General features: G+C 40.3%; 1 protein-coding gene across 1 annotated transcript in view; it reads right to left on the bottom strand.

Annotated features, from left to right (window-relative positions):
* The window catches only part of LOC122240779, a 103,109-nt gene that overhangs the window by 59,849 nt on the left and 28,572 nt on the right, over positions 1-14,688 (bottom strand). The window lies entirely within an intron of this gene.

Consider the following 14,688-nt stretch of genomic DNA (forward strand, 5'->3'; position numbering starts at 1 on the left):
AATGTGGGGAGAAGCATTTCTGATGGGAATAATGGCATAGATAAAGAGGTATAAAGAGCAGGAGGCTCAGAGTGGATGAAGTGTGGGCCCCAAGGGAGATAGCCACTGGATCCTTTGAGGAGAGAAAGGTTACACAATTCAATCTATAGTTGTGGAATATTATTTGTGGCAAATATCAAATATCATTTGGAATATCGCTGTGGCAGTGTGGAACTGCCAATTGTAAAGACTCAAGGCTGGGGTTGAGGAGACCAGAAGGAGGCAAGGGTACCACAATAACACCCAAGTAAGACAAGGCAGATCAGGGTCCATGGAAGGGTAAAGCAACAAAGTCAGAAGTACGGAGGTTTTGCTCAGTTAGAAAAAGTATAGTACACTCTTCAAATTGCTTCTGAGTAACTTTTATCTCAAATGTTTGCCTAAATGTCATTTTCTCCATGAGGTCACTTCTAACTCACCCTATTTTTTTTGGACTTTTTTTAAAATTTAAATTCACATTAGTTAACACTCAGTGTTGTCATGGCTTCAGGAGTAGAACCCAGTGATTAATCTCTTACATATATGACACCCAGTGCTCATCCCAAAAAGTGCCCTTATTAATGTCCATTGCACATTGAACACACACTATTTAAAACTGCAACTTCACCTCAGACTCCTGATCCCTTAATCTGCCTTACGCTTTCTTTTTTTCATAAAACGTATCAGTATAACTGCGAACATTCTATATGATTTACATTTTTGATTGTTTATTTTTTTAATCTGTCTTCCTTCATTGAAATATAAGTTGTGTAAAGAAAAAGATGTTTAGGGGTGCCTGGGTGGCTCGATGGGGTAAGTGTCTGACTATTGATTTAGGCTCTGGTCATGATCTCATGGTTTGTGAATTTGAGCCCCACATCAGGCTCTGCACTGACAGCACAGAGTCTGCTTGGAATTCTCTCTCTCTCTCTCTCTCTCTCTCTCGCTCTCTCAAAATAAATAAACATTTAAAAAAAAAGGAACAACATGTTTGGTTGGTTTATTAATTATTCCAAACACCTAGAGCACAGCCTAAGACGTAGTAGATATACAACAAATATTGCTGAATGAGTGAATGAATATATGTGTGAATTGGCTCACACCCAGCAGTGCTTTAAGGTAAGCAACTGAGATAGCATAACCTACAGACAATTTCAGACTGCTAAGAGATAAAATATTCTCTATTAAAACATTTATACATGTACCTAAGGAGAAGTAACTTGAAAACAGATCCAAGGTTAGTAAACAGCATATAGTACCAGTCAAGGAGGCCACATTTTTTTTTCTGTCTTGTTATTTTTTCTTTTTATTTATTTTTTTTTAATTTTATTTTTAAAAATTTACACCAAATTAGTTAGCATATAGTGCAACAATGATTTCAGGAGTAGATTCCTTAATTCCCCTTATCCATTTAGCCCATCCCCCCTCCCACAAGCCCTCCAGTAACCCTGTTTGTTCTCCATATTTTAAGAGTCTCTTATGTTTTGTCCCCCTCCCTGTTTTCATATTATTTTATTTCCCTTCCCTTATGTTCATCTGTTTTGTCTCTTAAAGTCGTCATATGAGTGAAGTCGTATGATATTTGTCTTTCTCCGACTAATTTTGCTTAGCATAATACCCTCCAGTTCCATCCACGTAGTTGCAAATAGCAAGATTTCATTCTTTTTGATGGCCGAGTAATACTCCATTGTATATATATACTACATTTTCTTTATCCATTCATCCATCATGGAAATTTGGGCTCTTTCCATACTTTGGCTATTGTTGACAGTGCTGCTATAAACATTGGGCTGCATACGTCCTTTCGAAACGGCACACCTGTATCCCTTAGATAAATACCTACTAGTGCAATTGCTGGGTCATAAGGCAGTTCTATTTTTAATTTTTTGAGGAACCTCCACACTGTTTTCCAGAGTGGCTGCACCAGCTTGTATTCCCACCAACAATGCAAAAGAGATCCTCTTTCTCTGCACCCTCACCAACATCTGGTGTTGCCTGAGTTGTTCATGTTAGCCATTCTGACAGGTGTAAGGTGATATGTCAGTGTGGTTTTGATTTGTATTTCCCTGATGATGAGTGATGCTGAGCATTTTTTCATGTGTCCGTTGGCCACCTGGATGTCTTCTTGGAGAAGTGTCTATTCATGTCTTTTGCCCATTTCTTCACTGGATTATTTGTTTTTTGGGTGTTGAGTTTGATAAGTTCTTTCTAGATTTTGGATACTAACCCTTTACCTGATATGTCGTTTGCAAATATCTTCTCCCATTCTGTCGGTTGCCTTTTAGTTTTGCTGATTGTTTCCTTTGCTGGGCAGAAGTTTTTTATTTTGATGAGGTCCCGGTAGTTCATTTTTGCTTTTGTTTCCCTTGCCTCCGGAGACATGTTGAATAAGAAGTCGCTGTGGCCAAGATCAAAGAGGTTTTTGCCTGCTTTCTCCTCGAGGATTTTGATGGCTTCCTGTCTTGTCTTTCATTCATTTTGAGTTTATTTTTGTGTATGGTGTAAGAAAGTGGTCCAGGTTCATTCTTCTGCATGTCATTTTTCCCAGCACCACTTGCTGAAGAGACTGTCTTTATTCCATTGGATATTCTTTCCTGCTTTGTCAAAGATTAGTTGGCCATACATTTGTGGGCCCATTTCTGGGTTCTCTATTGTGTTCCATTGATCTGAGTGTCTGTTCTTGTGCCAGTACCATACTGTCTTGATGATTACAGCTTTGCAGTATAGCTTGAAGTCTGGGATTGTGATGCCTCCTGCTTTGGTTTTCTTTTTCAAGATTGCTTTGGCTATTCTGGGTCTTTTCTGGTTCCACACAAATTTTAGGATTGTTTGTTCTAGCTCTGTGAATAATGCTGGTGTTATTTTGATAGGGATTGCATTGAATATGTAGATTGCTTTGGGTAGTATGGACATTTTAACAATATTTGTTCTTCCTATCCAGAAGCATGGAATCTTTTTCCATTTTTTGGTGTCTTCTTCAATTTCTTTCATAAGCTTTCTATAGTTTTCAGTGTATAGATTTTTCACCTCTTTGGTTAGATTTATTCCTAGCTTTTTTATGGTTTTTTGGTGCAATTGTAAATGGGATCGATTCCTTGATTTCTCTTTCTGTTGCTTCATTGTTGGTGAATAGGAATGCAACCAATTTCTGTGCATTGATTTTATATCCTGCAACTTTGCTGAATTCATGAATCAGTTCTAGCAGGTTTTTTGGTGGAATCTTTTGGGTTTTCCATATAGAGTATCATGTCATCTGCAAAGAATGAAAGTTTGACCTCCTCCTGCCTTTTATCTCTTTGTGTTGTCTGATTGCAGAGGCTAAGACTTCCAATACTATGTTGAATAACAGTGGCAAGAGTGGACATCCCTGTCTTGTTCCTGACCTTAGGGGGAAAGCTCTCAGTTTTTCCCCATTGAGGATGATACTACATTGGGTCTTTCATATATGGCTTTCGTGATCTCGAGGTATGATCCTTCTATCCCTATTTTCTTGAGGGTTTTTATCAAGGATAAAAGGATGCTGTGTTTTTTCAAATGCTTTCTCTGCATCTATTGAGAGGATCATATGGCTCTTGTCCTTTCTTTTATTGATGTAATGAATCACGTTATTGTTTTGTAGATATTGAACCAGCCCTGCATCCCAGGTATAAATCCCACTTGGTCATGGTGGATAATTTTTTTAATGTACTGTTGGATCCAGTTGGCTAGTATCTTGTTGAGGATTTTTGCATCCATGTTCATCAGGGAAATTGGTCTATAGTTCTCCTTTTTAGTGGGGTCTCTATCTGGTTTTGGAATCAAGATAATGCTGGCCTCATAGAAAGAGTTTGGAAGTTTTCCTTCCATTTCTATTTTTTGGAACAGTTTCAAGAGAATACCTGTTAACTCTTCCTTAAATGTTTGGTAGAATTCCCCTGGAAAGCCGTCAGGCCCTGGACTCTTGTTTTTTGGGAGATTTTTGATTGCTAATTCAATTTCTTTACTGGTTCTGGGGGACTGTTCAAATTTTCTATTTCTTCCTGTTTCAGTTTTGGTAGTGTATATGTTTCTAGGAATTTTTCCATTTCTTCCAGATTGCCCATTTTATTGGCATTTAATTGTTCATAGTATTCTCTTATTATTGTTTTTATTTCTGCTGTGCTGGTTGTGATCTCAAGGAGACCACATTTTTTACATGGACTAAAACCTTCTTTGGTACTAATATTCTTGTAGATTATGGCAATTGATTATAAGGAGGGAAGTTTTAGGTGTGGGGATTGAGTCATGGCAGAAATCCATGACAAGATTTGATAAGCCATATTTATCACTTTGGCATGCCAGGTATCAGATTTATTTTTTTACATATTTTATCTCAGGCTTTGTAATAGTATGTTATCACACTAAGGAACTGTTATTTCTATTTAACAGATGAGGAAACTGAGACTCAAACAGGCAAGTGGCTTGCCCAGTGACATAGTTCAAACAAGTCCATCTGGTTTCAATGTGTGTGTGCTTATCACCATGCCAAGAAAATTGTAACAATAACTAGGAAAAAAGAAAAAGATTTTACTAAACATTTATTCTGGACCAGACACTGTGCCACTCGCATTACAATAACCCTATAAAATGGTTATCATTAGTTTACCATTTTACTTATGGAAAGCCTAGCACAGAGAGTTGGAAGTAAATTGTTCATGATCGCATGTCTAGAAGGTTCTAGAACTAGGACTCAAACACAGGCCTCATGGACTCTAATGCCTATGCTCATAACCCACTACACTATATTGCCAAGTGGAAAATGATTTTATTGCCAGATGGAACAGACTGAAGTTTTGCTGATTTAGGGGAAAGGGAACCAGTAAAAGATCGGTTTCCACAAGGCAAGTGCAAAGAGATAAACATTTAGCAAATTAATGCAGTAATTTGAAGGGTAGTTTGAGCAGATGCCATGTGGAAGTTACCACAGAAAACATCAGTTCTTTAAGCCAAATGGTATTTTGAGAGTATGAAAAGAATGTAATTATAAGATTTTTTACCATAAAAACAAATCCATATACATAAACACTTAGCTAGAAGGAGAACAGGGCATATTGCTGAGAATATTACATTAAACAAGTCCTTTACTAATTAATAAGATACTGGTCATCATGAAATTACAAGTGCTCAAATGTGGTGATATTGGCATTTGATGTACAATTACTGATGTTAATGTTTGTACAGAAATATGAATCTTCCCACTCACTTCTCCCAGTGGAGGGTCCTGTGAGGCCATGACAGAAGCTGAGAATGTCTCATCCGTGACAGTTCAGGGCCCGCCAACTCAGAGAATAGAGCCAGGAGCTGTGCAAGAAAAAGAAGTCTGAAGGGAGCTGAAATCAGTCCCCCAAAACAAGGATGCCATGGCAGAGACCAGCAACTGCCTACAACAGATGCTGTGCCTTTCATGTGAGCCATCTTGTTTATCTGCACATTGGGATGTATGAGATCTAAAGGGCCAGGTGGTAAAGGGAAAGAACTTAAGAGTTTACAAAGAACTCTGACATATATGAATTATCTCACTACCCCATGAATAATTCAAAGGCCATAAGTAAAACTAATCCATCTTTGTTACCCCAGCTCCCAGTGTGGGCCTAACAAGTTGCTCAGCAAAAGTCTGTTGACTAAGGAACGACTGGTCTCATTGATCAGCAGATCTGTGATGATTCTTTTACTTGAGGGTGCAGCTTGGACATGCCAAGGGATAAAAACCAACTATTTACATAATAAAACATCCCTAACTGTCTCTATATATAGCTCAGTTCCTTCCTGCTACATTAAGAGAATGTATAAGAAGCAAAATTCACTAGTCTGACATGAAGATTGGCCTGAGTAGGGTTTCAGCGTCTAGCGTCAGGTAGTTAGCAGGTATTAAGTGTAGGTTTGCACATGACGATGTGGAAAGAATACGACACATTTGCGCGGACCATTATGGAGGCAAGAAGCACACAGAAAGAGAGGAAAACTCTCTAATGAAGAGCCATCTTTGCGTTAAACATTGAGAAACACCCAAGTCTCTTTCCACACAGCCCAGCCTGTTTACTTTGAGGAACAGAAAAAAACAACTGCTTTTCTCATTCTATTGTATTTATTTCACCAGCAGTCAACATCTCTGCCATTGCCTTTCTGAATGCCATGCTCACTTGGAAGTCTCTGCCATTTTTGTACTGTGTAAAAAAAATGTTTTAAGATACAAGTGGAAATAAGTGACAAACAACGATGGGGCCAAAACAAAATAGCAGAGAAATACTTGACACAGCGGAATCCAACAAACTGATTTGGCAGCTTGTATTTTGCTAGTCATTTGCAAGTCGATCTTAGGAAAGTTAGAAGCCAAAAATACCGCAAACTACCACGTGCATGATGCGTAATTGGTACTCGGTGACTATTTGTTGAATGACTTAATTTCTCCTCGCTTTAGCAGGACGGTGACAGATATGATGATTCAACACCATTGTTAAAACATCATCAGCTCTGCTCACCTGGCTTCTGTCACCCCACGCTTTGCTGATTCTCATTTTTCTTCTCACCTGGTCTCCTTCATCGGCATTCTTTTTCTCTGTCTGCTCAAAGAGGCTGTATCCCCCAGAGGACTGAGCTTGCCTTCGTGTTCTCCCTACTGCACACACTCCATGTGTGTGCTTAATGTGGCCTGAACCATGGCCTACATGGTAATGATTCCCAGGTCTCCCTCTCCAGCCTGGACTCTCCCGTGAGCTTCCTGTGTGTGCCGTTCCCTCTGTCCTCCTCCACTGTCCTTCCCCACGTTCTCATCAGCTCTCTTGTGGACTATTAAAGTGTCACTTGTCCCCTCCAGTCTTGCCATCTCAAATCCATCCCACCCAAGCTGCTAAACACAAACGAAACCATACCAGTCACTCACGTCATTACTTTGAATACCCCACTCCCTCCTACTACCACCGATGATGGCTTGCTTCACCTCTCTAACACGGCAAGGATGTTTCTCTGCTTCCTTTTCTACCCTCATCTCCTCCACTGTTCATCTCACTCTCTAATCACTAGCAATTCAAGCTGCTTGTGGCTCCATGCTGTTTCATGCCTCCCAGCCTTTGTCTTCATCATTTCCCTAAACCCTACACCTTTTCAAAGATTTGGTTCCAGCAGCCCTTCCTCCAGTAAGGCCTTCCTGACCTCCCCCTCCAGCCCCCTGGAGACCGGGGCAGGAACCCCTGATCCCTAGTTACCCCGTATCATACACCGTGCTGTCACTGAGTTTGCCACACTGCATTAAAATAATCTGTGAGCTATTCTTGCTCCAACAGAATCCACACTGAGAGAGGAATAAGACCGGATTTTATTCAGCGCTGGGTATTCAGCCCATAATGTTGGTATCTGGTACAGAGGATAAAAACCTCAATAAGTATTTGTTGAATAAAATTGAACTGATGGTTGCAGATGTGTGTATTAATTAGCATCTCAACAATCTCTGAGTGCATAACTACTTAGCGCACAATCAATTATTCCACTTTCTAAACTCTCCTGAGGAAGGAGCTTGCCCCACTCAATGCCATTCAGAGGCACAATTGCTTAACTGATATTGCCAAACTGGGCCTCAAGTAATGAGGAAAGTTCCATTTTCCTCAGCTGTGAAGGCTCTGAGATACACAAAATGATGCTAGCATCCTAGTCACTTGGCCTGCCACTTCTATGATCACAGCTTCTATTGTTATGAGGTGACGCCTAATTAAGCATACTTTGAGTAATAGTGTCACAGGCCAGGAGAACAATTCTGCCACAGGTAGGTTTCCCGTTACCCTTGCTGGAATCCCCATTTCTCTGTCTTTACACGGTGTGCAGAAATAAATTGCCGATTTCGTTGATGCAAGCACATTCGCAAACAACTTGAAACTACTCCAAATACCAACAGCCACGTGAGAGGGGAAAAAGATGAAATGTAGTTTGTGGGAAGTAAATTCTTGATTATGTTGGAATTAAAGGGTATATGCTTTGCTGCACTCTCAAGAGTTACAGATAAGAAGCACAGCAGTGTTTTACTCCTATGTCAAACACAGAGCTGGCAATTTACTGTGCAAAATAAACAGATGGAGAAAAATAGAAAGGTAGTATCTCTGCCTTTTAACTATGTTCCTCAAGGGTCATCACGAAGAGAGAAGTAATAATTATAGCAACAGAGCGGGTGTTCTCTTGCCTCTTAGAAAGCTTTATAGGCCAGTTGTTTACTGCTAACTTTTGGTGAAAGACTAGTTTAAGTATATCAAAGCTTTATAGCCTGAGTGGGAGCCATTACATATGGAAGCTGACCTGACTGTTACTTACACGGGGGCCACAGACTGATATTCAAAAAATAATAATGTTCCTATTGCAAAGAGAGACGAACATTGTCCTAGGAGATCGTTTTGAGTAATCAAGGCACTAGTTTTCTGCCACCTTGATGTACAGGGACAATATATGCTTTGACCCACTGGAAGAAAGAGAAAAAGGAAAAAACTTCTACCCTGAGAATTGGTGAGTGGGCATATGTTTATAGAGTTTGAAACAAGTCACAGCTAGCATACAGGGCTCACTTGAAGTAGATATGAAATAAAACTCAAAACAGATCAAAAGCTGGATCTATACTTAAAGAGTGGCTAGCATTTAGCTATTTGCTAAGCTGTTATGGATATACTAATGGTGGCAAATGCTGTGAGGTCCAAGTTTTCTTTTCATTTTTTTTTAAAGCTTATTTACTTATTTTTGAGAGAGAGAGAGAGAGAGAGAGAGAGAGCGCGCAGGGGAAGGACAGAGAGACAGGAAGAGAGAGAATCCCAAGCAGGCTCCACACTGTCCATGCAGAGCCCAACACATGGTTCGAACTCACAAACTGTGAGATCATAACCTGAGCCAAAATCAAGAGTTGGGCACTCAACCAACTGAGCCACCTAGGCTCCCCAAGGTCCAAGTTTTCTTAATCCCTTTTGCTCCTTCATTTCTTTTCCCACAGTCAAGAACTTCATCTAAGGCATTATCATTTCAGACCTGTTTAGCAAGACTCCTACCTAAAGACTTTTCCAGTTTCTTCATTACAACCTTACCTTGGTTTTCTCTCTAAATACTATTTGGTTGGTGCAAACATCCCTCTGCTTCCATTCTTTTAGGGAACTGTTGGTTCCCGATTAAACCATGTGTTTCAGGCTGAGGGAAAGGTACTGCTAATCATAAATATCCCCTCCTAAACACAGGGGTAAGCACTTCACCTGGAAAGGGCTAATTATGGCACTCCATTCCCTTTGCCACAGCCAAGTTACATGCTCAAAATTTTTACTGGTTAATTATCAGCAAAAGTTGAGACTTCTGCACAGGTATATTTACTGTGAACCTCAAGAGGTCGAATCCTTAGGGCCCATTACTAGACAGTTCCTGAGAGTCTTGGACATGCTGGGAGTTATAGAGTGTCCTGGTGGAGAGGGAGTAAAGGTTGCATTCATGAGCATTTCTATGTATGCATTGCTGGTAACTCACCTAAAAAAAATCTTAGAGAATGGAGATCTGAATCTTCAAGGCTCCAATAATTTGGTGAGTTTATTTTTCTCATTCTGAAAAATTTCTAATTTATATATGTAAGTTTACATCCACAATTTTCTATTCTTTTTTTTTAAAGAAAGCCCCTCAAATTATATAAACAGTGGGCTACTATTCCAAAGCAGAGATCTATGTGGATCACTCTTGAAATCTCTTCTAAGATATGTCCCCTTCCCAGTCACCATGCTCACAACCCTCCTGAGGATGCATCCTGGGTTCCTTCCTCCCCAGCAACTCATCTCTCCTCCAGGGTCCTGAACTTTCCAGCCTGGAAGTCTATGCTCACGCTTTCCACCTGGGAATGCCCTACTAGATCAGTCAAAGACCCATCCTTCAAGCCCTGCTAAAACCCTACCTCTTCCATGAGGTCATCCCAAATTTTGCTTTTACAACCAGAGTTTTACTTTTAGTGTCCTTCCATGCTCCTTGTAAGAAATGAATAAATATTTGCTCAATGAAATTGGGTTAGATTAGGATACTCTTCGCAATATGCCTTGTGTTAGTTACCTGCATATCAAGTGTTTCTTCTTCATGAATTTCCACAGGTCAGGACTCTATTTGCTTCAAGTTTACATGTCTACAGCCCCTATCACTGCTTTGCACCTAATGACAGCCCAACTAATAACTGAACTGAACTGAACAGATGAACTCATTAAATGGTTGCTGATTGACTACAGGGTGAGGATTGCTATTTTGGCATGTATTTCCTGAGTTCAGAGACCACAGAGGCAACTATTTCCAGTTTTCAGATTTTCCTCCTTTAGCACAAGGAAGCACACAGTGGGAAAACAGCCATGGCAGTCTCGTACTATCTGGAGAGAAAATACAAGTCCTGTGTAAAGGATTTCCCTTCCTTTCATGGTCCCAGCCAACAACTATAACTCATTATGCTCCTCCATGTCCCTGTCTAGGATGGATTATTGGTTTGTAGTATCCCCCTGGCAATCAATATCTTACCTACTTACAACCTTCACTAAACAAATCTTGCTGGAAGGTATTTGCAGAAAGGCATAGCCAGGGAACCTGAGGAGTACACAGGCAAAGCAAAACCACTTTTCCAAAACCTCTGTTTAGGGAATAAAAACCTTTTATATAAATAAATAGCAAAGAACAACCATGTTTCATAGTGGTTAATCTACTTCAACTCTTAGTATGTGAGGTGAAAACAATAAAGATTATAAATTGCACATGGATCTGGATTGCTCGGCTCAGATTCAAGACAGAGCACTTGGGGTTATCTGGGGGTGATTGGTTAACCATCTTCTTAGTTTTTGCTCAAAGAAAAACTGTTCTTCACACCATTTTTAGGTCTAGATCCTTATGTCAGGGCCTTTCCTGGATTGTATGGACTTGTTACAAGGATGCTGTTTGCACCAGAATGTTTCCTTTCTAAGGTTGGAATTTGAAGCTTGTTCCTTTTGCAAGCTCAGGCTGCCAAGGTGAGGAAGGCATCCTTCTTTCCTACGAGGCTCACTTAGGATGCAGAGAGAGTAGCTCAGACAGTCAGGGGAGTAGCTAGAATCCACAGGCAGAAAGAAAAAAAGGATTCCATTTTGGGCTCGACCTCTGCCTGGTCCAAGAAGATTGAGTTTGCTATCAGTGTCTGAACAAGCTCCCAGGGGTTAGTGAGCTCTCCCATTTGAGACTCCCCTTTGTCACAGGGTAAAGAATTTATTAATGAAAAATTTCAATTTCAGACCTTAAAATTGTCTTGCTTGGCCTCAAGTTCTGTCCATACCATGTATTTATAATACACTTCCTATCACTGTTTGAACATCTTTTTTCACCCTGTAATCCTTGCCGTGTTTGTTTATAAAGGGATTTTGTTTTAAAACAGAGGAATTATTGCTTGATTTGAGCGGTTTTATCCAGTGTCCCAAAGGATTCTCGACAGGCTTGCGGTAGTTGTTAATGGACTTAGTGGGGGAAGGATAGCTGCACGTGGGCAGTGCCCACGTGCTGGTCAGTCAGCGGAGCTGCAAGTGTAGTGTGACTGCCGTCCCTCGTGGACAGGGCATATGTGGATCACTACATTCATTCGCTAGGAGTGCCACATAAAAAAGCCACAGACTGGGTGACTTAAAACAAAGAAACTTATCGTCTCACAGTTCTGGAGGCTGGACAACTGAGACCAATGTGTCAGCAGAGTGCCCTCTGACAGTGGTAAGGATGCAGAGATCTGTCCCAGGCCTCTCCTCTCTGTCTTCATCTTCACATGGCATTCTTCCTGTGTGAGTGCCTCTGTGTCCAAATCCCTCCCTTTAATAGTGATGGCAGTTATATTGGATTAAAGTCCACACTAATGGCCTCATCTTAACTAATTACATCTGTAATGGAGCTATTTCCAAGTAAGGCCGCATTCTGAGGTACTCTGGGTTAGGACTTCCCAACATATGGGAAGGAGGGAGGGAGACACAATTCAACCCATAACAATCACAAAGGAGACACCAGGAGGCCCTTGGAAAAATCCCATCCCATGGGCCAAGACTTTATGTCATTTATCAGTGACAATCCTGAGCCAATCAGAAGAGACTAGGATATGCTCTGGTAACAAATTAACTCATGGGTTAACATACTGACGGTTCATTCCTCACTCATGTCAAAGTCTGATGTGGGTCTGGTAGCTATTTTAGGGATAGACAGAGACAATTGTCCTTTAACAGTGACTCAGGGATCCTCCAGACTGCTTTTACCTTGCATCTCCAACATCTCAAACTTCTTCCTTTCCAGCTCTGCAAATGGGCAAGAAAGAGCATGGAGAACTCACCCTCACTCTCAACTGCTTTAGATTCCCTTCTAATATGTAGAAGTGATATGTATCACTTCTAATCCAAGTGAATAGACTAGATTTAGTCACATGACTACAACTCAATTGCAAATCCAGCTGGAAAATATAGAGAAGCATATGGGTGTTTGGGGAGCACAAATTACCCTTGCTCTATCTTCCTTCACTTAGAACATGAGAGCTTTGATAAGCAATTCTAGGGGGTAGAATAGAAAAGCACCAGTTTAAAATCTGGGCTTTGAAGTGAGACTGGGTTTGAGTGACAGCTACTTAGTAGGGATCCACCACCAAGTGTATTGCCCAATTTACTTCAACACTTCGTCCCTCAATCTCCTCCCTATAAAATGGGGATAAAATACTTCATATCTAATAACATTGTTCTGAGGACTAAATGTGCTATGAATTTTTAATATCAGTGTTTCTAGCACATGATACCACGAGAATTGAACCATTTCACTTGCAAAAGATAATTTACAGATCTATAAACAAAAAAGGGGGGTGTAGAGAGTCACATATGAAACATTTTGAAAATTTTATCTCAGGATCTCAATCCTGAGTAATTATGTGCCTTGGTGCTTAGTAAAAATTCTATTAAAGAACAGAAGAAACTGGCTCCTTGGTGGCCCAAATGAGAAAGAAAAGTCATAATTGATGTCATTACTATCAATCATTTCACTTATAGGTGTGAGTTAGGTCACTTTGCTCCTATAAAGCTGGGAGCAATTATTTCTATAGAACACTATTCACCCCTTACACAGATGAGAGAGCCTCCAAATTTGTGGCAAAATTCCACCAGAAAACTTATGAGAAAGAATGCAAGTCCTAATCTGAATTTTTATTTTTTTTAATGTTTATTTATTTTTGAGAGAGAGAGAGAGAGAGAGAGACAGCGTGTGAGTGGGGGAGGAGCAGAGAGAAGGAGACAGAATCCAAAGCAGGCTCCAGTTGCTGAGCTGCCAGCACAGAGCCCGATGCGGGGTTCAAACTCACACAAGCCATGAGATCATGACCTGAGCCGAAGTCGGACATGTAACCGACTGAGCCACCCAGGCACCCCCTAATCTGATTTTTCATACCATCCTTAGTAGAGAAAAAAAATGGGACTTCATTGAAAAAGCCTTTTTTATTTTTGTCAATTTTTAAATTGAGGTAAAATTCACATAACATAACATAGAATTGATCATTTTAAGGGGTGTCTGAGTGGTTCAGTCCATTGAGAATCCGTCTCTTGATTTTGGCTCAGGTCATGATCCCAGGGTCATGGAATCAAATCCTGCCTCAGGCTCCATACTGAACGTGGGGCTTAGTTGGGATTCTCTCTCTCTTTATCTCTCTCTCTTTCCCTTTGCCCCTTCTCCATTCGTGTTTTCTCTCTTTCAACAAAAGTTTAAGAATTAATCATTTTAATATGTACAATTCAGTGGTGTTTGATATATTCAAAATGTTGTGCAACCTACTTCCAAAACATTTTCACAGCCCTAAAGGAAATTTCATAACTATTAAGCAGTCACTCCCCATCCCCTACTACTCCTGAGCCCTTGAAAATCAACCCCCTCGGGGCGCCTGGGTGGCGCAGTCGGTTAAGCGTCCGACTTCAGCCAGGTCACGATCTCGCGGTCCGTGAGTTCGAGCCCCGCGTCAGGCTCTGGGCTGATGGCTCGGAGCCTGGAGCCTGTTTCCGATTCTGTGTCTCCCTCTCTCTCTGCCCCTCCCCTGTTCATGCTCTGTCTCTCTCTGTCCCAAAAATAAATAAAAAACGTTGAAAAATAAATAAATAAATAAATAAATAAATAAAAATAAATAAATAAATAAATAAAAGAAAATCAACCCCCTATCTTCTATCCCTCTGGATTAATACATTCTGGATATTTCATATAAAAAAAATCATGTCATATGTGACCTTGGTGCCTGGCTTCTTCTGCTTGATATAATGTTTTCAAGGTTCATCTATGGATCCTTTAAAGAGTAAATAATACTCCATTGTATGGATTTACCACATTTTGTATATCCATTCATTAGTAAATTGACTTTTTTGTTATTTAAATTTTAGTTAGTCAACATACTGTGCAATATCAGTTTCAGAAGTAGAAACCAATGATTCATTACTTACATACAACACCCAGAGTTCATCACAAGTGCCCTCCTTAATACCCATCACCCATCTAGCCCATCTCCCACCCACCTCCCTCCATCAATCCCCAGTTTGTCCTCCATTGTTGAGTCTATAGTAAATGGACTTTTGAATTGTTTCCATCTTATGGCTATTGTGAATGATGCTGTCATGCACATTTATGTATAAGGTTTTTTTTTATATCTTTTTTCAATTCACT

This window comes from Panthera tigris, chromosome C1, assembly GCF_018350195.1.
Source record: "Panthera tigris isolate Pti1 chromosome C1, P.tigris_Pti1_mat1.1, whole genome shotgun sequence".
Classification (NCBI taxonomy): domain Eukaryota; kingdom Metazoa; phylum Chordata; class Mammalia; order Carnivora; family Felidae; genus Panthera; species Panthera tigris.